General features: G+C 39.5%; 1 protein-coding gene across 3 annotated transcripts in view; it reads right to left on the bottom strand.

Moving 5' to 3' along the window:
* LOC141337759 (NACHT, LRR and PYD domains-containing protein 3-like) overlaps nucleotides 1-25,974 on the bottom strand; it is an 887,345-nt gene that overhangs the window by 117,774 nt on the left and 743,597 nt on the right. The window lies entirely within an intron of this gene.

Raw genomic sequence — 25,974 nt, 5'->3', positions numbered from 1 at the left:
CTTTCAGCTGTGATTCACGTACATGCACGGAAATCGGTACACACATGTAACACACCAATACCTACAAAAAAGCCTCTTGGAGCAAAATCCGGAACCAAACAGGAAGTCGGTTAATATTAATATTCTCAACAAAATTTGTGTCATTTTTGCCATTTTCAGGCGTCGTACTTGAACGAACTCCTCCTAGAGATTTATTCGGATCAACGCCAAATTTGCCGAGTCTAGTCTAAAGCCCTTTGTGACGTTAAATTGTGAAGATCTAGAGTTTTCATCAGAGGGCGTGTCCATGGCGGCCTCGCAAATTTCGATGTTTCGCCATGAAAAAGGAAGTTGCTATAACTCAGGCATACAATGTCCGATCTGTCCCAAACTTCACATGTGTGATAACACTCCTGACCTGATGACATCTACATGCCCATATTCAGTTTTACTCATAGCGCCACCTGCTGGCAACAGGAAGTGTCATGCTGTACTCTGCAACAAACTCCTCCAAGAGATTTAATCAGATCAACACCAAAATCGGTCAGTATAATAAAAAGGCTTTAGTGATGTTAAATTGCGAAGATCTTGAGTTTTCGTTGACGGGCGTGTCCGTGGCGGCCTGACAAATTTCGAGGTCTCGCCATGGATATAAAACTTGTTATAACTCAGCCATAAAATATCCGATTTGCCTCAAACTTCACATGTTCGATAAGAGTCCTGGCCTGAACCAATCTGAAGGCCAATATTCTATTATAATCACAGCGCCACCTGTTGGCAACAGGAAATGACTTGTAGCAAACTCCTACTAGAGATTTAATGGTATCAACATTATATTTAGTCAGTTTGATCTAGAGGCCTTAGAGATGTTAAATTGCGAAGATCTTGAGTTTTCGTTAAAGGGCGTGTCTGTGGCGGCGTGGCAAAGTTTGATGTTTCGCCATGGACATAGAAGTTGTTATAACTCAGCCATAAAATGTCCGATCTGCCTCAAACTTCACAGGTTTGGTAAGAGTCTTGGCCTGAAGACACCTAAAGGCCAATATTCAGATATTATTATAGCGCCACCTGTTGGCAGCAGGATATATCATAACCTTCACTAACTCAAACATACCAAGGTCAATCTGCACCAAACTTCATATGTTTGATAATAGTGCCAGCCTGAACACATCTACATGCCAGTAATCAGTTATAGGCATAGCGCCACCAGCTGGCAAAAGGAAATTTGGCACATTTAAGCGATTTTGACATATTTCTCCTATTTTTACTGTATTAAAAGCATACTGCCCACCATTAGTTGTGTTCCTAAAGCCACCGGTCGGCGGTGAGCCCGTGTGCGAGGGCCCGTTCATCGCTGCTTGCAGCTTTAATTATTATTATTATTATTCTTATCCGGAATGAATCGCATTTATGAGGGCCTAAACATACCCGAAAACTAACAAAACTTTGCACACACATCAGACCTGGCGAAAATGGACATCTGATATGGGTTGCAGAAGTGGGTGTGGCAAAATGGCTCAATAGCGCCACCTTTACACGTTCCGCGGTGTGCGCATTCAGCTGTGATTATCGTACATGCACAAAAATCGGTACACATATGTAACACACCAATACCTACAAAAAAGCCTCTTGAGATAAAATCCGAAACCCAACAGGAAGTCGGTTATTATTAATTTTCTCAGCAAAATTTGTGTCATTTTTGCCATTTTCAGGTGTCATACTTGAACGAACTCCTCCTAGAGATTTATTCCGATCAACACCAAATTTGGTGAGTCCAATCTAAAGCCCTTTGTGACGTTAAATTGTGAAGATCTAGAGTTTTCATCGGAGGGCGTGTCCGTGGCGGCCTCGCAAATTTCGATGTTTCGCCATGAAAAAGGAAGTTGCTATAACTTAGGCATAAAATGTCCGATCTGTCCCAAACTTCACATGTGTGATAACACTCCTGACCTGAAGCCATCTACATGCCCATATTCAGTTATAGTCATAGCGCCACCTGCTGGCAACAGGAAGTGTCATGTTGTACTCTGCAACAAACTCCTCCTAGAAATTTATACAGATCAACACCAAAATCGGTCAGTCTTATATAAAGGCTTTAGTGATGTTAAATTGCGAAGATCTTGAGTTTTCGTTGAAGGGCGTGTCCGTGGCGGCCTGACAAATTTCGAGTTCTCGCCATGGATATAAAACTTGTTATAACTCAGCCATAAAATGTCCAATTAGCCTCAAACTTCACATATTCGATAAGAGTCCTGGCCTGAACACATCTGAAGGCCAATATTCTATTATAATCACAGCGCCACCTGTTGGCAACAGGAAATGACTTGTATCAAACTCCTCCTAGAGATTTAATGATATCAACATTATATTTGGTCAGTCTGATCTAGAGGCCTCAGAGATGTTAAATTGCGAAGATCTTGAGTTTTCGTCAAAGGGCGTGTCCGTGGTGGCCTGACAAAATTTGACGTTTCGCCATGGACATAGAAGTTGTTATAACTCAGCCATAAAATATCCGATCTGCCTCAAACTTCACAGGTTTGGTAAGAGTCCTGGCCTGAAGACATCTAAAGGCCAATTTTCAAATATTATCATAGCGCCACCTGTTGGCAGCAGGATCTATCATATCTTTCACTAACTCAAACATACCAAGGTCGATCTGCACCAAACGTCATATGTTTGATGAAAGTGCTGGCCTGAACACATCTACATGCCAATAATCAGTTATAGGCATAGCGCCACCAGCTGGCAGCAGGAAGTTTGGCACATTTAAGTGACTTTGATCTATTTTTCCTACATTTACTGTATTAAAAGCATACCGCCCACCGTTTGATGTTTTCCTAAAGCCACCGGTCGGCGGTGAGCCCGGGTGCGAGGGCCCGTTCATCGCTGCTTGCAGCTTTAATTATTATTATTATTCTTCTCCAAAATGAATCGCATTTTTGAGGGCTTAGACAAACCCGAAAACTCATGAAACTTCGCACACACATCAGACCTGGCGAAAATTTACGTCTGATATGGGTTGCAGAAGTGGGTGTGGCAAAATGGCTCGACAGCGCCACCTTTACACGTTCCGCGGTGTGCGCATTCAACTGTGATTCACGTACATGCACGAAAATAGGTACACACATGTAACTCACCAATACCTACAAAAAAGCCTCTTGGAGCAAAATTTGACACCCAACAGGAAGTCGGTTATTTTTAATTTTCTCAGCAAATTTTCTGTCATTTTTGCCATTTTCAGGCCTCGTACTTGAATGAACTCCTAATAGAGATTTATTCGGATCAACACCAAATTTGGTGAGTCTAATCTAAAGCCCTTTGTGACGTTAAATTGCGAAGATCTAGAGTTTTCATCAGAGGGCGTGTCTGTGGCGGCCTCGCAAATTTCGATGTTTCGCCATGAAAAAGGAAGTTGCTATAACTCAGGCATAAAATGCCCGATCTGCCCCAAACTTCACATGTGTGATAACACTCCTGACCTGAAGACATCTACATGCCCATATTCAGTTTTACTCATAGCGCCACCTGCAGGCACCAGGAAGTGTCATGCTGTACTCTGCAACAAATTCCTCCTGGAGATTTAATCAGATCAACAACAAAATCGGTCAGTCTAATAAAAAGGCTTTAGCGATGTTAAATTGCGAAGATCTTGAGTTTTCGTTGAAGGGCGTGTCCGTGGCGGCCTGGCAAATTTCGTGGTCTCGCCATGGATATAAATCTTGTTATAACTCAGCCATAAAATGTCCGATTTGCCTCAAACTTCACATGTTCGATAAGAGTCCTGGCCTGAACCAATCTGAAGGCCTATATTCTATTATAATCACAGCGCCACCTGTTGGCAACAGGAAATGACTTGTACCAAACTCCTCCTAGAGATTTAATGATATCAACATTATATTCGGTCAGTCTGATCTCGAGGCCTTAGAGATGTTAAATTGTGAAGATCTTGAGTTTTCGTTAAAGGGCGTGTCCATGGCGGCCTGACAAAATTTGATGTTTTGCCATGGACATAAAAGTTGTTATAACTCAGCCATAAAATGTCCGATCTGCCTCAAACTTCACATGTTTGGTAAGAGTCCTGGCCTGAAGACATCTAAAGGCCAATATACAGATATTATTATAGCGCCACCTATTGGCAGCAGGATATATCATATCTTGCACTAACTCACACATACCAAGGTCAATCTGCACCAAACTTCATATGTTTGATGAAAGTGCTGGCCTGAACACATCTACATGCCAATAATCAGTTATAGGCATAGCGCCACCAGCTGGCAGCAGGAAGTTTGGCACATTTAAGTGACTTTGATCTATTTTTCCTACATTTACTGTATTAAAAGTATACTGCCCACCGTTTGCTGTTTTCCTAAAGCCACTGGTCGGCGGTGAGCCCGTGTGCGAGGGCCCGTTCATCGCTGCTTGCAGCTTTAATTATTATTATTATTCTTCTTCTCCAAAGTGAATCGCATTTTAGAGGACCTAAACATTCCCGAAAACTCACAAAACTTTGCACACACATCAAACCTGGCGAAAATTTACGTCTGATTTGGGTTTCAGAAGTGGGTGTGGCAAAATGGCTCGACAGCGCCACCTTTAGACGTTCAGCGGTGTGCGCTTTCAGCTGTGATTCACGTACATGCACCGAAATCTGTACACACATGTAACTCACCAATACCTACAAAAAAGCCTCTTGGAACAAAATCCGGAACCCAACAGGAAGTCGGTTAATATTAATATTCTCAGCAAAATTTGTGTCATTTTTGCCTTTTTCAGGTGTCGTACTTGAACGAACTCCTCCTACAGATTTATTCGGATCAACGCCAAATTTGCAGAGTCTAGTCTAAAGCCCTTTGTGACGTTAAATTGTGAAGATCTAGAGTTTTCATCGGAGGGCGTGTCCGTGGCGGCCTCGCAAATTTCGATGTTTCGCCATGAAAAAGGAAGTTGCTATAACTCAGGCATACAATGTCCTATCTGTCCCAAACTTCACATGTGTGATAACACTCCTGACCTGAAGACATCTAGATGCCCATATTCAGTTATAGTCATAGCGCCACCTGCAGGCAACAGGAAGTGTCATGCTGTACTCTACAACCAACTCCTCCTAGAGATTTATTCAGATCAACACCAAAATCGGTCAGTCTAATATAAAGGCCGTAGCGATGTTAAATTGTGAAGATCTTGAGTTTTCGGTAAAGGGCGTGTCCGTGGCGGCCTGACAAATTTCGAGGTCTCGCCATGGATATAAAACTTGTTATAACTCAGCCATAAAATGTCCGATTTGCCTCAAACTTCACATGTTCGATTAAAGTCCTGGCCTGAACACATCTGAAGGCCAATATTCTATTATAATCACAGCGCCACCTGTTGGCAACAGGAAATGACTTGTATCAAACTCCTCCTAGAGATTTAATGATATCAACATTATATTTGGTCAGTCTGATCTAGAGGACTTAGAGATGTTAAATTGCGAAGATCTTGAGTTTTCGTTAAAGGGCGTGTCTGTGGCGGCGTGACAAAGTTTGATGTTTCGCCATGGACATAGAAGTTGTTATAACTAAGCCATAAAATGTCCGATCTGCCTCAAACTTCACAGGTTTGGTAAGAGTCCTGGCCTGAAGACACCTAAAGGCCAATATTCAGATATTATCATAGCGCCACCTGTTGGCAGCAGGATATATCATATCTTTCACTAACTCAAACATACCAAGGTCGATCTGCACTAAACTTCATATGTTTGATGAAAGTGCTGGCCTGAACACATCTACATGCCAATAATCAGTTATAGGCATAGCGCCACCAGCTGGCAGCAGGAAATTTGGCACATTTAAGTGACATTGACATATTTCTCCTATATTTACTGTATTAAAAGCATACTACCCACCATTTGCTGTTTTCCTAAAGCCACCGGTCGGCGGTGAGCCCGTGTGCGAGGGCCCGTTCATCGCTGCTTGCAGCTTTAATTAGGGCCCGAGCCCAAAAGGGCGAAGGCCCTATTGTTCTTCTAAGGATTCTTATTTTTTTTTTTTTTTTTTTTTTTGTTAACCTTCCGGGCACTTAAGGGGGTCTTAACATACTCAAAAACTCTTGAAAATTTGCACACACGTCGGAATCTGCGGCCATCAGGACGTCACAGAGGCTGGTACCGGGGCGTGGCAAGGGGACTCTACAGCGCCCCCTGGAATTTTGAGGGCCATATAGCACACATACTTGAACGTACACATATGAAACTCGGTACACATATAGAACTCATTGAGCTGAACAACTTTTGTACTCTATGTCATTTTCTCAACGCAACAGGAAGTGAGATATTTAGGGCTGTGTAAAAAGCGCATGCTCTGGAATTTAACGTACTCCTCCCAGGATTTCCATACGATTGTCACCAAACTCGGTCAGCATGATCTCAAGACATTGGGGACACTAAATTGCGAGGGGATTTTTGATATCTCGAACGGTTTGGCCGTGGCAAGGCGACAAAGTTATGGCGAGAAATGAGAAACAGGAAGTGTCTCATAACTGTTGCACACATTGCCGGATTCTGATGAAACTTCACCAGATTGTTCGTTGTATGATGCCGATTCCATAAATGTGACTATTATAAGTCAAAGTTATAGCGCCACCAACTGGCAGCAGTAAGCGTGTCATTTTCAAAATGCTTTGAAATCAGCCTCTTAATTTTACTTGATTTTCTTTAAACTTCATCAAAATCATGTCAAAACACGGCCGATAAGAATATGTAAAGGGGTCGATGATAAATCAAATGCTGTTGCCATGGCAACGTGTCAAACTTTAAAATTAGATTCCTGTCTTTTCGAGGCAGATAACATGCTAAGAATTTCATGAAACTCAACACACACATCAATATTAATGATAGTTAGACACTGGCAAAAGGTCATAAATGGGCGTGGAGCAGGCACTCTATAGCGCCATCTTTTGACAAAAGTTGGGGGGTTAGTTTTTCCTACAGTCACCAAACTCTGTACATATATTGTTCTCATCAATCTGGACAACTTTCTAAATTAAACTCATTAGCTAAGACCAACAGGAAGCCGGATATTTCCATTTGAATGTGTTTTTTTGGAAAAATCAGGCTGTAAACAAATTCACACTTCTTCTAAGAACAACCAGCTATTCACACCAAACTTTTTTAACATGAAGAGAAGATTCTGAAGATGTTAAATTGCGAGCGGATATTGGATATCTTGAACGGTGTTGACGTGGTGATTTTTTAAAGATGTAGTAAAAAACATAACCGTCGTTTTTTTTATATCTTTAAAGTGCAGCATCCAAACTCTTTAAAACTTTTTTCACACAGAGATCTTATCATTCTGAGCAAGTGGTGTAAATATCAATTTTATACAAGCTTCTATGAATTAAAGAAAATTAAAAAAAGAAATTAGAAACCTGCTGTCACTCTGCCTGTGCCTGTCTGTGTTCAGTCACCATTGAGTCACTGAAGAGTGACTGAAGGGGGGAGGGGTGTAAGGGAGAGAGACCAGTGGAACATGCTGTTTTGCTTAAGACCATCTTTGAGGAAGATGCACATTGCTGTAGCGTAATCGACATAAATATGTCTGATATTTTGAGAAAATATAAAGGGTCATTAAATCTTTCATTGTTTGTATTTTGCAGTTGTTGTTTTTTATTTATTTTTACTGAACTGTACCATGAACTTGTCCTATTCAGTCACATAGCAAAAGATTAAGAAAAATACAACTTTTAAGCATGAGTGATTTATCTTCATTGTAGACAATATTTTCATAGTGTTATTTATTGAATATAAAATTATAATAATTAAAAATTTCAAGACAAACTTTGACAACAAAACAAACTTTGCTGTTATCTGTTCAAAACATCCGAAAACCATCATTTGAAGATCAGTTATATATATATCGCCCCATTAAAACACTCAACTTGATTTTTAAAGATATTTTGAAAGAATTAAGCGTTTATAGAGCACTTTATTGTGTATTGCTGTACACCCACATGAACTGTGTTCATGTTTATGTTAATTCATAGTACATAAACTAAAAGATACTAATTTACCTTTAAACAATATATGAATACTTTTTTTTTAGCTTAATATTAATTAACATTAATAAATGCTATTTAATTATTGTTCATGTTAACTAATATAGTTAATGTTAACAAATGAAACTGGATGGCAACATTTTATATATTGTGTGTATGTGTCTCTGTGTTGATTTTCAAGTGTAACCCTTTCAATTCAGTAAACTTAAAATCCAAACTAGCAGAGGGTTACTGTGAATGCATTTGCCAACTGTGCACCGTTTTCCTAATTGATTCTTAGTTATGTAGCGCTTAAGAGTGATGTCTTATAACAGGAGTCACCAGCAAAGCAATATCCACATACAAATTGTACAGATAGGTAACGATTTAAGCAGAAGTGGTGAATGTAATGCAAGCAATAATAACATTTTGTTATCATCATGAATTACATGTTCTTATCATCATCATCAGAATATAGGGAAAATGTTCACATTTGGTTCACAGTTGGCATTATCTGAAGTCCTTGCAGGGGATTAGGTTTATAGCAAACTCCTCCTAGACATTTAATGAAATCAACATTATATTTGGTCAGTCTGATCTAGAGGCCTTAGAGATGTTAAATTGTGAAGATCTTGAGTTTCAGTGGCGGCCTGACAAAGTTTGATGTTTCGCCATGGACATAGGTGTAATAACTCAGCCATAAAATGTCTGATCTGCCTCAAACTTCAGAGGTTTGGTAAGAGTCCTGGCCTGAAGACACCTAAAGGCCAATATTCAGATATTATCATAGCGCCACCTGTTGACACCAGGATATATCATATCTTTCACTAACTCAAACATACCAAGGTCAATCTGCACCAAACTTCATATGTTTGATAATAGTGCTGGCCTGAACACATCTACATGCCATTTATAGGCATAGCGCCACCAGCTGCCAATGGGAAGTTTGGCACATTTAAATGACTTATGACATATTTCTCATATATTTACTGTATTAAAAGCATACTGCCCACCGTTTGCTGTTTTCCTAAAGCCACCGGTCGACGGTGAGCCCGGGTGCGAGGGCCCGTTCATCGCTGCTCGCAGCTTTAATTAGGGCCCGAGCCCAAAAGGGCGAAGGCCCTATTGTTCTTCTAAGGATTCTTATTTTTTTTTTTTTTTTTTTTTTGTTAACCTTCCGGGCACTTAAGGGGGTCTTAACATACTCAAAAACTCTTGAAAATTTGCACACACGTCGGAATCTGCGGCCATCAGGACGTCACAGAGGCTGGTACCGGGGCGTGGCAAGGGGACTCTACAGCGCCCCCTGGAATTTTGAGGGCCATATAGCACACATACTTGAACGTACACATATGAAACTCGGTACACATATAGAACTCATTGAGCTGAACAACTTTTGTACTCTATGTCATTTTCTCAACGCAACAGGAAGTGAGATATTTAGGGCTGTGTAAAAAGCGCATGCTCTGGAATTTAACGTACTCCTCCCAGGATTTCCATACGATTGTCACCAAACTCGGTCAGCATGATCTCAAGACATTGGGGACGCTAAATTGCGAGGGGATTTTTGATATCTCGAACGGTTTGGCCGTGGCAAGGCGACAAAGTTATGGCGAGAAATGAGAAACAGGAAGTGTCTAATAACTGTTGACCACATTGCCTGATTCTGATGAAACTTCACCAGATTGTTCGTTGTATGATGCCGATTCCATAAATGTGACTATTATAAGTCAAAGTTATAGCGCCACCAACTGGCAGCAGTAAGCGTGTCATTTTCAAAATGCTTTGAAATCAGCCTCTTAATTTTACTTGATTTTCTTTAAACTTCATCAAAATCATGTCAAAACACGGCCGATAAGAATATGTAAAGGGGTCGATGATAAATCAAATGCTGTTGCCATGGCAACGTGTCAAACTTTAAAATTAGATTCCTGTCTTTTCGAGGCAGATAACATGCTAAGAATTTCATGAAACTCAACACACACATCAATATTAATGATAGTTAGACACTGGCAAAAGGTCATAAATGGGCGTGGAGCAGGCACTCTATAGCGCCATCTTTTGACAAAAGTTGGGGGGTTAGTTTTTCCTACAGTCACCAAACTCTGTACATATATTGTTCTCATCAATCTGGACAACTTTCTAAATTAAACTTATTAGCTAAGACCAACAGGAAGCCGGATATTTCCATTTGAATGTGTTTTTTTGGAAAAATCAGGCTGTAAACAAATTCACACTTCTTCTAAGAACAACCAGCTATTCACACCAAACTTTTTTAACATGAAGAGAAGATTCTGAAGATGTTAAATTGCGAGCGGATATTGGATATCTTGAACGGTGTTGACGTGGTGATTTTTTAAAGATGTAGTAAAAAACATAACCGTCATTTTTTTTATATCTTCAAAGTGCAGCATCCAAACTCTTTAAAACTTTTTTCACACAGAGATCTTATCATTCTGAGCAAGTGGTGTAAATATCAATTTTATGCAAGCTTCTATGAATTAAAGAAAATTAAAAAAAGAAATTAGAAACCTGCTGTCACTCTGCCTGTGCCTGTCTGTGTTCAGTCACCATTGAGTCACTGAAGAGTGACTGAAGGGGGGAGGGGTGTAAGGGAGAGAGACCAGTGGAACATGCTGTTTTGCTTAAGACCATCTTTGAGGAAGATGCACATTGCTGTAGCGTAATCGACATAAATATGTCTGATATTTTGAGAAAATATAAAGGGTCATTAAATCTTTCATTGTTTGTATTTTGCAGTTGTTGTTTTTTATTTATTTTTACTGAACTGTACCATGAACTTGTCCTATTCAGTCACATAGCAAAAGATTAAGAAAAATACAACTTTTAAGCATGAGTGATTTATCTTCATTGTAGACAATATTTTCATAGTGTTATTTATTGAATATAAAATTATAATAATTAAAAATTTCAAGACAAACTTTGACAACAAAACAAACTTTGCTGTTATCTGTTCAAAACATCCGAAAACCATCATTTGAAGATCAGTTATATATATATCGCCCCATTAAAACACTCAACTTGATTTTTAAAGATATTTTGAAAGAATTAAGCGTTTATAGAGCACTTTATTGTGTATTGCTGTACACCCACATGAACTGTGTTCATGTTTATGTTAATTCATAGTACATAAACTAAAAGATACTAATTTACCTTTAAACAATATATGAATACTTTTTTTTTAGCTTAATATTAATTAACATTAATAAATGCTATTTAATTATTGTTCATGTTAACTAATATAGTTAATGTTAACAAATGAAACTGGATGGCAACATTTTATATATTGTGTGTATGTGTCTCTGTGTTGATTTTCAAGTGTAACCCTTTCAATTCAGTAAACTTAAAATCCAAACAAGCAGAGGGTTACTGTGAATGCATTTGCCAACTGTGCACCGTTTTCCTAATTGATTCTTAGTTATGTAGCGCTTAAGAGTGATGTCTTATAACAGGAGTCACCAGCAAAGCAATATCCACATACAAATTGTACAGATAGGTAACGATTTAAGCAGAAGTGGTGAATGTAATGCAAGCAATAATAACATTTTGTTATCATCATGAATTACATGTTCTTATCATCATCATCAGAATATAGGGAAAATGTTCACATTTGGTTCACAGTTGGCATTATCTGAAGTCCTTGCAGGGGATTAGGTTTATAGCAAACTCCTCCTAGACATTTAATGAAATCAACATTATATTTGGTCAGTCTGATCTAGAGGCCTTAGAGATGTTAAATTGTGAAGATCTTGAGTTTCAGTGGCGGCCTGACAAAGTTTGATGTTTCGCCATGGACATAGGTGTAATAACTCAGCCATAAAATGTCTGATCTGCCTCAAACTTCAGAGGTTTGGTAAGAGTCCTGGCCTGAAGACACCTAAAGGCCAATATTCAGATATTATCATAGCGCCACCTGTTGACACCAGGATATATCATATCTTTCACTAACTCAAACATACCAAGGTCAATCTGCACCAAACTTCATATGTTTGATAATAGTGCTGGCCTGAACACATCTACATGCCATTTATAGGCATAGCGCCACCAGCTGCCAATGGGAAGTTTGGCACATTTAAATGACTTATGACATATTTCTCATATATTTACTGTATTAAAAGCATACTGCCCACCGTTTGCTGTTTTCCTAAAGCCACCGGTCGACGGTGAGCCCGGGTGCGAGGGCCCGTTCATCGCTGCTCGCAGCTTTAATTAGGGCCCGAGCCCAAAAGGGCGAAGGCCCTATTGTTTTTCTAAGGATTATTATTATTATTATTATTTTTTTTTCAATGTTTTGGGGGATTTCGGGGGCCTTAACATACACGAAAACTCTTGAAACTTTGCACACACATTGGAACCTGCGGCCATCAGGGCCGGACAGACTTTGACATGGGGGGGTCACCTGGGGGGGGCATGGCACAGCGTTAAAAATTGCGACTTTTGAAGGGTTCTGGAGCGCACAACGGTTGACCTACAGTCACCAAAATTCATACACATATAGACCTCATCGGGCCGAACAAATTTCACACTCATAGTCCGTGCTTCGCCAAACAGGAAGTCGGCTATTCAGGGATGTCTAAAAAGTGCATGCAATGGAATTTGAAATACTCCTACTAGGCCTTTCCACCGATGGCCACCAAACTCGGTCAGCATGATCTCAAGACATTGGGGACGCAAAATTGCCAGGGGATTTTTGATATCTCAAACGGTTTGACCGTGACGGGGCGACAAATTTATGGCGAGAAATGAGAAACAGGAAGTGCCTAATAACTTTGACATACTTTGTCTGATTTTGACCAAACTTCAGCAGTTTGTTCATCGTCTGATGCCGATCACAGAGATGGGACTATTATGAGTCAAAGTTATAGCGCCACCAACTGGCAGCAGAAAGCGTGACGTTTTTGAAACGCTTTAATCTCAGCCTCTTAATTTTACTCAATTTGCTTCAAACTTCATCCCAATAATGTCAAAACACGACCGATAAGAATCTGTGAAGGGCGTTATCCATAACTTTTATCATGTTGCCATGGCAACGTGTCAAACTTTAACTTTAGTTTTTTGTGTTTTTTAGCCACTTAAAATGCTTAGAATTTCATGAAACTCAACACACACATCTGTATTAATGACAGTTAAACACTGATAAAAGCCCATAAATGGGCGTGGAGCAGGTGCTCCATAGCGCCACCTTTTGACAAAAGTTGGGGGGTTACTTTGTCCTACAGTCACCAAACTCGGTACATATATTGGACTCATCAAGCCGGACAACTTTCTAATTTACACCCATTAGCTACGACCAACAGGAAGTCAGCTATTTTTATTTGAATATGGATTTTTGGAAAAATCAAGCTGTGGAATTTGAAACACTCCTCCTAGACCTTTCCACCGATGGCCACCAAACTCGGTCAGCATGATCTCAAGATATTGGGAATGCAAAATTGCCAGGGGATTTTTGGTATCTCGAACGGTTTGGCCGTGGCAGGGCGACAAATTATGGCGAGAAATGAGAAACAGGAAATGTCTAATAATTTTGACACACTTTATCTGATTTTGACCAAACTTAAGCAGTTTGTTCGTCGTATGATACCGATCACAGAGATGTGACTATTATGAGTCAAAGTTATAGCGCCACCAACTGGCAGCAGGAAGTGTGTTGCTTGCAAAACGCTTTTAAATCAACCTCTTAATTTTACTCAATTTGCTTCAAACTTCATCAGAATAATATCTAAACACGGCCGATGAGAATCTGTGAAGGGGTCCTTGATACATCAAATGCTGTTGCCATGGCAACATGTCAAACTTTAACATTTGTTTCCTGTGTTTTTAAATATAGCTGTGAATAAATTCATATCACTCATAGCAGAATCAGACAGTTCACACCAAACTTTGTCAACATGATGCCAAGATACTGAAGATGTTAAATTGTGAACGGCTTTGGGACATCTTGAACGGTGTTGATGTGGTGATTTATGAAAGTAACAATAAAAAAGATGAAGAGTTATTTTCATATATCTTTAAATTGCATTATTCTAACTCATCAAAACTTTTTACATATAAAGAACAGGAAATTCTTAGGAAATACGTGTAGTTTCAAAATGTTATCATGCTCAGAGGCCCCAAAAACATTAAAAGTGTCACATAAATTTGTCAGATTAAAGCTCTAATACCAGGGATGAACACTAGAGGTCCTCATAAGATAAGGAATCGTTTGACCTCTAATGCTATTTAGCTCATTCTCAGTGTATAAGAATGAAAATAATCCATAGAATCAGTTGATATAGACTGTACTGTCAGTGTACTTTTACATGTATATTTTGTATAGGTGCTTAAAGAGCATTAAAATCTTTTTTTAATCTTTTAAGGAAAAATTATATGATTTATATACATATATACAATCTCACTGATAGAATAAAAAATCTTATAAGTATGACACTATACTGCTCAGTTCACTTAATTAGAATGAGAAACAAATACATCAACTAAGTTAATATGTATTTATTTTTAATATATTTGTTTATTATTATTTCACAGATGCTTATAGATCATTAAAATAGTATTTAAAAATGGATGTAGATCATAAAACATGGTAACTATTTAAAATAGGGTCTCTTTTGTTAACATTGGTTAATGAACTAACACACGAACGAACAACGAACAATATATTTGTACTCGATTTTCTTCAAACTTCATCAGAATGATGTAAAAACACGGCCGATGAGAGTCTGTAAAGGCGTCCCTGATGCATCAAATGCTGTTGCCATGGCAAATAAATAAAAATACAAAATACATTCTAATATTTGTTTCCTGTGTTTTTGAGGCAGATAGCGTGCCTAGAATTTCATTTTCCATTTTCAATTTTCAATGATTTATTATATATTTAAAGTGCAGCATCCTAACTCTTTGAAACTTTTTTCATACAAATAACTATTCATTATGATTAAACACAGTTTATTTCATAATTATGCAAAACTCCACGAATGAAAGAAAATTAAAAAACAAATCTGATCTCACTCTGCTCTGCACTCTATGTGTGTGTTTGTGTGGTAAGTGGCTGAGTGTAAGGAGGTGGGATGGGTGGTAAGAGAAAGAGTCAGACAGGAGGAGAGGCAGTTAGGGTTAGTCCAAAGGGTTATTGTGAATGCATGTGCCAACTGGGCACCGTTTTCCTGATGCTATCGTGATGGCGACTGCCAGACGGCGAGGGCCCGGTCAACGCTGCTTGCAGCTTTAATTATTATTCTTCTTCTTCTTCTCCAAAGTGAATCGCATTTTAGAGGACCTAAACATTCCCGAAAACTCACAAAACTTTGCACACACATCAAACCTGGCGAAAATTTACGTCTGATTTGGGTTTCAGAAGTGGGTGTGGCAAAATGGCTCGACAGCGCCACCTTTAGACGTTCAGCGGTGTGCGCTTTCAGCTGTGATTCACGTACATGCACGAAAATCGGTACACACATGTAACACACCAATACCTACAAAAAAGCCTCTTGGAGCAAAATTTGACACCCAACAGGAAGTCGGTTATTTTTAATTTTCTTTGCAAAATTTGTGTAATTTTTGCCATTTTCAGGCGTCATACTTGAACGAACTCCTCCTAGAGATTTATTCGGATCAACGGCAAATTTGGTGAGTCTAATCTAAAGCCCTTTGTGACGTTAAATTGCGAAGATCTAGAGTTTTCATCGGAGGGCGTGTCCGTGGCGGCCTGGCAAATTTCGATGCTTCGCCATGAAAAAGGAAGTTGCTATAACTCAGGCATAAAATGCCCGATCTGCCCCAAACTTCACATGTGTGATAACACTCCTGACCTGATGACATCTACATGCCCATATTCAATTTTACTCATAGCGCCACCTGCTGGCACCAGGAAGTGTCATGCTGTACTCTGCAACAAACTCCTCCAAAAGATTTAATCAGATCAACACCAAAATCGGTCAGTCTAATAAAAAGGCTTTAGCGATGTTAAATTGCGAAGATCTTGAGTTTTCGTTGAAGGGCGTGTCCGTGGCGGCCTGGCAAATTTCGTGGTCTCGCCATGGATATAAAACTTGTTATAACTCAGCCATAAAATGTCCAATTTGCCTCAAACTTCACATGTTCGATAAGAGTCCTGGCCTGAACCAATCTGAAGGCCTATATTCTATTATAATCACAGCGCCACCTGTTGGCAATAGGAAATGACTTGTACCAAACTCCTCCTAGAGATTTAATGATATCAACATTATATTTTGTCAGTCTGATCTCGAGGCCTTAGAGATGTTAAATTGTGAAGATCTTGAGTTTTCGTTAAAGGGCGTGTCCATGGCGGCCTGACAAAGTTTGATGTTTCGCCATGGACATAAAAGTTGTTATAACTCAGCCATAAAATGTCCGATCTGCCTCAAACTTCACATGTTTGGTAAAAGTCCTGGCCTGAAGACACCTAAAGACCAATATTCAGATATTATCATAGCGCCACCTGTTGGCAGCAGGATATATCATATCTTTCACTAACTCACACATACCAAGGTCAATCTGCACCAAACTTCATATGTTTGATCAAAGTGCTGGCCTGAACACATCTACATGTCAATAATCAGTTATAGGCATAGCGCCACCAGCTGGCAGCAGGAAGTTTGGCACATTTAAGTGACTTTGATCTATTTTTCCTACATTTACTGTATTAAAAGCATACTGCCCACCGTTTGCTGTGTTCCTAAAGCCACCGGTCGGCGGTGAGCCCGTGTGTGAGGGCCCGTTCATCGCTGCTTGCAGCTTTAATTATAAATGAATTGTTTAAACAAACAACTGACCGTAAACTGAATGTGGCCTCCAGAGGGAGAAGCCTTCAAATAAGACACAGCTAGTGTGTTTGAAATTTAAAGACATGATGTGGCATGATGTGAAGCTTTATGACCATTTATGTCCATGACCCTTAACACTTATGAAAAAAAAATGAAAAACTTACACAGTACATATTTCTAACTGGAGAATTATTATGTATTATTGTGTGGCCTGTTGAGCTAGCTGAAAAAACCAAAACAAATCCAGCCTGGTTTGGGTCAGGTTCAGTGGACTAACAACACTCTGTATAAATGTTCTCTGTAGACTAAGAGTTTGTGATTAACTCTAGGGTGCGTGTGCCTGTAAGTGTGACATGTGCAGCCAACAGCCAATCACAGACAACATGGAGAGTGTCCATTTGATATATACATATTAATTTGAAATATTTGATATGAATTATAAATAATTATATCAATATAAATATAATAAATAAGTAAGTACTTTAATTTGAAGCAAGAGATACAGGATGAGCAGCTTTATTGCATCAGAAATATGTCACATTTGCTCACAGCTGATTTGTCCATATCAGGGGCACTGTAAGAGGGACGAAGGTTAGGATGATTCCAAGAATCCGACTAGGGAAAGGGGTCCCTAAAATGATGCCTGAGTCATAAATGAGCTCAATGTTGATGTCAAACTCCTTAAAATAAATAAATAAATAAATAAAGCAATTACTGCAAGGTATGTTTCCCAAACTCTAACACAGAAATGCCTCCACCAAATTCAACTGTTTAGTCATTTGTGTAAATGCTTATGAAAATGTTTTTCTTCATAAGTTTAAAAACATATTTCATATTATTTCAACAGAAGATTAAGAAAAAGACTCTAGTTGTGTACAAGAAGTAACTTTAATGCATATTGAGCTAATAATCCAAATTACAACTAACTAAATTACAGCCGTAAAACACAATTAATTCATAACTAAATGTAGCATACTCCCCGAATGATGGTCAGCAACTTTAACTGATGGGTTTGTTGATTTTTTATTAAATCAAAGCCAACACCAACGTAAGAGCTAAACAGAATAGAAAATAACATACATGACATTACGATCATAATAAATAAGCAAAAGTTGTAACACAAATGCACAGTGATTCATAAAAACTAACCTTGTGCCATTTCGGAGGGTGCTAAACATGCAGAATAACCTTAAGCCTTGTTTTAAGTCTGTTTTCAGCTAAACAGCGATCACCATCTGTCCTACCTATAACGTTACACTCCCGTTTTCTTTTTACTTCCTGGTAGAAACTAACGTAAGGTAGCACGTAAATTTCAAAATAAAGGTTCTTCAAAACGAAACATCAATTGAAATATACAAATGGAAGTATAAAATAAATGTAACATTAACTATCAAAGAACCAACAATAATATTATCCCTTTTACAAAAATAAATTAAATATAGGTCATTTACACTCCCACCAAAATTAAGAGCTAAGTATTGCGAATAATTTTCACATTAGAAAATGACCTGCGAATAAACTTAAAACTTCATCAAAACCCTTTAGAAGTCTTTAAGCCTCCAACAACAGAACTAACTTCTGTACAGGTCGCTCCAATATGGAAAGCTTACTTAAGTGTTTACCATCTTTGGTTAGTCTCTTGTCTCCTACTGAGATTTTCACTCTCCTTACAAGTCCATCCTTTCCTTCGACAATATCCACAACTTTGGCAAGTTTCCACTCGCAACGAGGTGACGATTCATCCATGTCCATCACAACATCACCCACTTGTAAATTCCTTTTTGGGGAATGCCATTTCTGTCTCGCCATGATACTGTGGAGGTATTCTGGTTTCCAACGACTCCAAAATTGCTCCGCCAGATACTGAACCTGACGCCATCTCCTGGCTCCATACAGATCCTCCCTCGGGAATGTGCCAGGTGGGGGCAGTGCTGAGATGGGTTTCATTTGAATGAGATGATTCGGGGTCAATGGCTCTAGACTGTCTGGGCTAAACAGAGTGTCTACAGTGAGCGGCCTGCTGTTGACTATGGCCATTACTTCATATAGCACAGTCCTTAGTACAGAGTCACGGAGTCTGTTGTGAGCTAATGCTAGGATTGAACTGAGTACACTTCTGACCGTCTTGATCTGACGCTCCCAAACCCCTCCTGCATGACTCGAGTGAGGAGCATTCATAACAAAGTCGCACTGTCTTTGTGAGAGAAATGAGCTTAATCTCTCCTCGTTTAACTCTTGTAGGGCTGCTTTGAACTCGTTTTTGGCACCAATAAAATTTGTACCTTGGTCGCACTGAATTTGGCGAACAGCACCTCTGATGGCTATGAAACATCTCAAGCTGTTGATGAATGCATCAGTGGACATGTCCTCTAACATCTCTAAATGGATGGCCCTTGAACAAAAGCATGTGAAGAGCAAACCATAACGTTTGTGTTGTTTCCTTCCTTCTGTTGTTACGAAAGGACCAAAACAGTCCATTCCGCAATAAGTGAATGGCGGCGAAGGTTCCAGGCGTTCTTCGGGTAAGTCACTCATTCTTTGACCTTCTGGTGATCTTCTAAGTCTGCGACAAACAACACACTGACGTATACATGAGGATACAGCTCTACTCATACTTGGTATCCAATAACCACTGGATCTGATTGCATTTGCTGTTAGGCCTTTACCTTGATGCTGAATTTTCTCATGGTGGTGTGCGATAATCAGCTTTGTGATGTGATGTTCCTTGGGAATGACAATCGGATGTTTAAGTGAGTCACAAAGAGTTGAATGGTGAAGTCTACCTCCCACCTTTACAATGCCGTTAGGGTCCATAAAGACGTCAAGTTGATAGAGTTTGTTGCCCTTTGTCAATTGATTCCCCTTTTTTAAATGCTCAATTTCTTTGCCATATGCTTGTTTTTGCAGATCCTTTATAATGACCTGTTCTGCGTTTTGCTGTTCACTCACTGTGGTAAGTTTGTTGGACTTAATTTGCTTAGCTCGACGTACTAAGCGGGCCACTGCCTTTATGGCTCTGGACCATGATGAGAATTTGATCAGACGGTCTGCAATACTGAGAGGTTCTGATGATGGTAACACAGAAGTTTGTAAGGTTTGAGCTTGTCTGATCTCTGGATCTCCAATTGTCAGATCTGCCGTTACATTTTCAAACATGCATATTTCTCTTTCCCATAGGAAAGCGGGACCTGAGAACCAGTCAGATTCAAGCAGCTCACTCACTGTTCTCCCTCGAGAAGCACCGTCTGCTGGATTCTTGTCTGTAGGCACATAATGCCATTGTTGAGGAGTGGTGCTATTGCGAATCTTCTGAACTCTGTTCGCAACGAACGTATGAAAGCGTCTCGAGTCATTGTTGATGTAGCTCAACACCACTTTGGAATCGGTCCAAAAGTACTCTTTAGTGAAAGCAAAACTCATCTCTTCTCTGAGTATGTCACTAATAGCAACTGAGACAACTGCTGCAGTTAATTCAAGCCTTGGAATTGTAGTTAACTTTGTAGGAGCGACACGAGCCTTTGCCATCACTAAAGAACAATGAGTTTCGCCTTTCTGATTTTTGACTCTCAGGTAAGAGCACTGTCCATACCCGCTGGTACTTGCATCAGAGAAATGATGCAATTCTCTCTCTATGACTTCTCCAAAATTGATTGGCACATAACATCTGGCTATGCGTATCCTTTCCAAATTAGAAAAATCACGTTGCCAACTCTCCCACCGTGGCTTCAGCGTATCTGGCAGATGCTCATCCCAGTCAACACCTTGGCGACACATTTCCTGCAAAATCTTCTTTCCAGTAAGAACGTAAGGTGCTAAGAAACCAAGAGGATCGAAGACGGAGGCAACAGTCGCTAATATGCCTCTACGTGTTCCTGGCTGATTCATTAGAGTGTTGTTGAACCTGAAACTATCCTCTTCCACACTCCACTGGATTCCAAGCGCTCGTTCTACTTGTGTGTCTGAGAAAGTAAAATCCTTTGTCTTTGTCTCTGTTGCTCGTTCTGATGAGGGTATACTCTGTAGAACGGTCTGGCTGTTTGAGATAAATTTGTGAAGACGAAGACCCCCTTTTGCGCATATCTCTCTTGCCTCTTGTGCCATTCGAATGGCCCTTTCCTCAGTATCAGCACTTGTGACGCCGTCATCCACATAAAAGTCTCTTGCTACAAACTGAGATCCGACTGGAAGCAACAGTTCATTTTCTTTGGCTAAATACTTCAACGCGTAGTTTGCACAACCAGGTGAAGATACAGCCCCAAAAAGATGGACCTTTAATCGATAGTCTTGAGGTTGCGTGCTGACATCTCCATCCTTCCACCATAAAAATCGTAAGTAGTCACGATCCTGTTCTGGTATGTGAAATTGATGAAACATTTTCTCTATATCGCAAATGAAGGCTATTGCGTGTTGTCTGAACCGTAGGAGGACTCCTATGAGGTTGTTTATCAGAACCGGCCCTGGAAGAAGGTGATCATTTAAGCTGGTGCCACCACACCTTGCTGAGCAATCAAATACGACCCGCAGCTTATCAGGTTTCTTTGGGTTGTATATTCCGTGATGGGGAATGTACCATCGTTCACCTGAGGTTCCCTTTTCAAGCACTTGTTCGACATCACCCCTCTCGATGATTTCATTTATGTATGTTGTGTAGTCTGCCTTGTACCTTTCCTCTTTGCTGAATTTCCTTCGAAGATGATCAAGCCTCTTCTCAGCGAGTTTTCTATTGTCCGGTAGATGTGGTCGCTGTCTAAAAGGTAAGGGCATCTCATAATGTCCCTGCTCGTTTTTCTTTATGCTTCCCCTGAGTTTGTCTAAAAACAAGAGATCTTCCTGAGAAACTACTTTGTGATCTTTGACATCCTTGAAATCCGACTCCAGAGCGCCAAGCACGTCCATGGGTGTTACTGGAGGAAGTTCCTTTACTATCACTTTGTGACACAGTCCGACATCTCCTCTTTTCATACTTGGCACTGCACTGCCTACAACACTCCATCCCAGATCAGTGCAAATGGCGTAGGGCTCACTGTCCTTGCCTGTTAATACTTGTCTGGGAGTTAATGCTCTGGGACAGTTGTACCCAATTAAAAGTCCAATTTCACATGATAGGAGGGGAGGCACCTTTTCAGCTATAGCTCTCAAATGAGGCCAACTCCTTGCTGTGTTATGAGTGGGTATATGTTCACGATTTCCTGGAATGCAGTCCTTCGTATATGCAGGAGGGAGATCAATGTGAACGCATGAGTTGTAGCCTCTTACCCTCAGCCCAGAGACCCTTTCACTCTGCACAATGATGTTCTCTCCAAGCATGGTGGTAAGTTTCAGTTTCACAGGTATGGAATCAACTTGAAGCTTATAGCTTGTTTCCTTATCAATGAATGTGCTGTCACTTTGTGTGTCCAATAGTGCATACATGAGCTGTTCTTTATCAGGATCAGTGGCCACTGACACCCACACAGGAACAATCATAGAGGTAATACATGACTGGTCTCCTCTAGTGACGTTAAGTGCTGTAGCTGCCATGGATTCCTCGGGAGCGTTGGATAGTTTCTTTATCAACGATAGATGGCCTTCTCGTTCCATACTTGCCTTATAGTTCTCATCGTGGAGACAGGTAGGGTGTCTTCCCTTACATGTGTCACAGATCTGACGGTGACGGCATTCTTTGGCGTTGTGACCTGGTTTAAGACATCCGTAACATAAGTTGTTTTCCTTTACATATGTCCGTTTATCAGTTAGAGACTGCTCTCTGAAGTGTAAGCATTTGGGCAATTGATGATCATCCCTTTTGCACCACATACACCGAGGTTTTGCTTTACCATTACTGGATGAACTATTGTTGTTTGAGGCAGTTTGAATGCTAAAAACATTAGTCTTGGTTCCTTTGAACTCCCTGGCTTCCCTTCTTTCCTTAAATGAGTAGGAGGAGTGGAGTGCATGGAGAGAGGTGACTGGATTACATGCTATCTCTGCTTCTACAGATACAAAGTCAGCAAATTCTTTGAAAGTGGGAAAGTCTTCACCATTTATAAGAGCTACTGTGACTTTGCGATTCCAACTAGTAGCTAGCCATTCAGGAACTTTAAGCATCAGCTTTTGGTTTTCCTCACAGTCATTCAAGACCTCTAGACCTTTCACATGAGGCATTGCTTGTGAGCAGGCGTTCAGGAAATCTGAAAAAGCTCTAAGTCCTTCTGCATCCTTGGCTTGTATTTTCGGCCATTTTGACAGCTTGTCTCGAAAGGCTCGTTGGATCACAAAAGGCTGACCGTATCGCCGATTGAGTTTGTTCCACCCATCTCTATACGCTTCCTCGTCATTTCTGTAAAAAGTACCTTCAAGGCATTTTTGAGCTGATCCACTGACGTATTTCTTCAAATAATAAAGCTTATCAGATGAGGAAATGTTCTTTTTGTCTATAAGAGACTGAAATGAAGCTCTCCATTCAATGTAATGAATTGGATCACCACTAAAAACTGAAGGAGTTGGAATTGGGAGTTTGTTGGCTGCAATGCTCTCTTGAATTGCATGAGCCAGAACGGAAAGGTCAGTAGGGGGAGCCAAACTATCATTTGAAGTAGACGGTCTGTCATTTGGTTGTATGATCTGAGGCACATTCTCCTGTTTGATCTCTCTCTCGTAAACTTCAAGTTTAGCTCGAGCAGATTCCATCTCTTTCTCAACCTGTAAGCGTTGTAAATTGGCACACTGTATTTCCATCTCTCTTTTATACTGCTCTTCCATTAGTCTAATTTTTTCCTTCTGTTTTATTTCCTCTAGCATTGTTCTGTATTGTACTTCTTTTGCAGCAAGCTCTGCTGCCACTTCTGCTCTTTTTGCCACTATACTCGATTCAGAATTATGACTGGCATGTGAACGAGAAGCAGTTCCATATACTGAGTAAGCATATTCATGGGTTAACAGCTGGTGAAGATGGAGCTTTGCATCCTCTTCATCGAACTCTCCAATCATTGATAAACGCTCTAAGACTATTTTCAGAATGTCCCTTGTGACAGCCTCGCAAGCATCAACCTTCCGTCTGAGTTCAGTGGATGGTGGGACACGCTCTCTGATTTCATGATAAAGTTTCAGTATTTCTTTCATTCCATTTTCAACCTCATCTGCCATGTTAGCTAACTCAGTTTCAGAGATGTCCTCCTTTAACGTTTCTCTGGCTTTCCTAATTTTAATTTTCCACTGTTCATATAAGCTGAGCAGACGTTTCTCCTTCTTATTTATTTCTTCCGTTTGATATGCTTGCATTTTCGGAGTAAGCTTAGACTGACGTTCTGTGCGACGTGGTAAAGCTAATTCGCCCTCTTCAGCCATTTTATGTTGAGCTTCAGATACATGTCTTTCGTTACTCCCACCTTGTTCCTTTAAATCGTCCATTTTAGCTTAATCCGTCTCCGTTGACCATCGCGCCGCCGCGGCTGCTATTCCTGTTGTTCCGTCCGTGATTTGCAGCTCGTTCAGCAGGTGCAGGTAAAGCTCTTACTGTAGCATACTCCCCGAATGATGGTCAGCAACTTTAACTGATGGGTTTGTTGATTTTTTATTAAATCAAAGCCAACACCAACGTAAGAGCTAAACAGAATAGAAAATAACATACATGACATTACGATCATAATAAATAAGCAAAAGTTGTAACACAATGCACAGTGATTCATAAAAACTAACCTTGTGCCATTTCGGAGGGTGCTAAACATGCAGAATAACCTTAAGCCTTGTTTTAAGTCTGTTTTCAGCTAAACAGCGATCACCATCTGTCCTACCTATAACGTTACACTCCCGTTTTCTTTTTACTTCCTGGTAGAAACTAACGTAAGGTAGCACGTAAATTTCAAAATAAAGGTTCTTCAAAACGAAACATCAATTGAAATATACAAATGGAAGTATAAAATAAATGTAACATTAACTATCAAAGAACCAACAATAATATTATCCCTTTTACAAAAATAAATTAAATATAGGTCATTTACACTAAATGTGTGGATAAAAATGTTAAAACAAAAGTAAATTACTTTCAGTGTTGATACAAAAAATGAAAAACATGGTGCACAATCGTAGCCGGTAAGTCTAAATGCTGGAGTACTTATGAATCAGTTTATAAAGCAAACATTTTGCTTTATCATTGCATATTTGGTGACATTTAAAGCATTCAACAATTAATCTGCTCATATGTAATTTGATTATTAGCTTTTCAGTGCCTTCGTTGTTGTTAGTGATGCAGAAATATCCAGAAACATCCAGTCCTTGTTGATCCAAAAAGTCAATATGGCCTCAGTCAAGAATCGCACCTTTAACAGTAAAATCCACCTGTTAGTAAATTTGAAAGACTAAATAGTGTCATGGAAAGGCACACATCTAAAAAGCCTTGTAAAGATTACTCAAGATAATACATACAACATTTTGTATTGCCAACAAATTGATATTAAGTTAGTTACTCAAAATAATTGTTTGTGTGTTATAATTAAAACTGTCATTTTTCTAAGTGTACAAACTTTTGTAAATATTTCAAATGTCTTTATTTAAATGCTTTATTACATGGCTCTGAAATGCATGAATGTGGTTGGTCAGTTGCAACATTTCGAGGCCTGCTATTGCATGATAATGACCGTTGTCAATAGCAACACTCTAATATCTTACCACTCATCTACGAGACTAAACTTACAGCTTTTCACTGTTACATTCGGTCCTGATTACCCTATCAGAGTGTATGCAGCGATAGGAAGTGGCTGGATATACAATTTCCCTTATTAGTACTGGACTGCTGTAAAGTGATTTCCCTAAAGGTTCTCTGTGCAGAGTGCAGAAGAAATAATAATGACATTTTTTATCTTTTATCTTTTTTAACATTTTTTTTTTTAAAGATTTTCATTGGCAAGTTGTTTTCCCCTATGTGATTACACATGTAACCTGACTAATAATGTTATATGCTATCTTAAAAATAATAAGTAAATCAATTCATGTAAATTTAACAAATTAATATATTAATGGATTTCACCTGTTTGATTAACTTTGAATTACTGTCTTATTAAAGTAAACTTTTAACATTATCAGCCACTTCGGTTACTGTGCCTCCTCACTTCTGGTGAGCAGGCAGTATTGAAACTTAAATGTGTCAAAATTCAGTGTATTTTCTCTGTTTTCACATACAGATCTAAAATCAAGAAGAGAAGAAGAG

The sequence above is a fragment of the Garra rufa genome, chromosome 1 (assembly GCF_049309525.1).
Source record: "Garra rufa chromosome 1, GarRuf1.0, whole genome shotgun sequence".
Taxonomy (NCBI): Eukaryota; Metazoa; Chordata; class Actinopteri; order Cypriniformes; family Cyprinidae; genus Garra; species Garra rufa.
The sequence above is the reverse complement of the archived record's forward strand: the minus strand, read 5'-3'. Positions and strand labels throughout refer to the sequence as shown.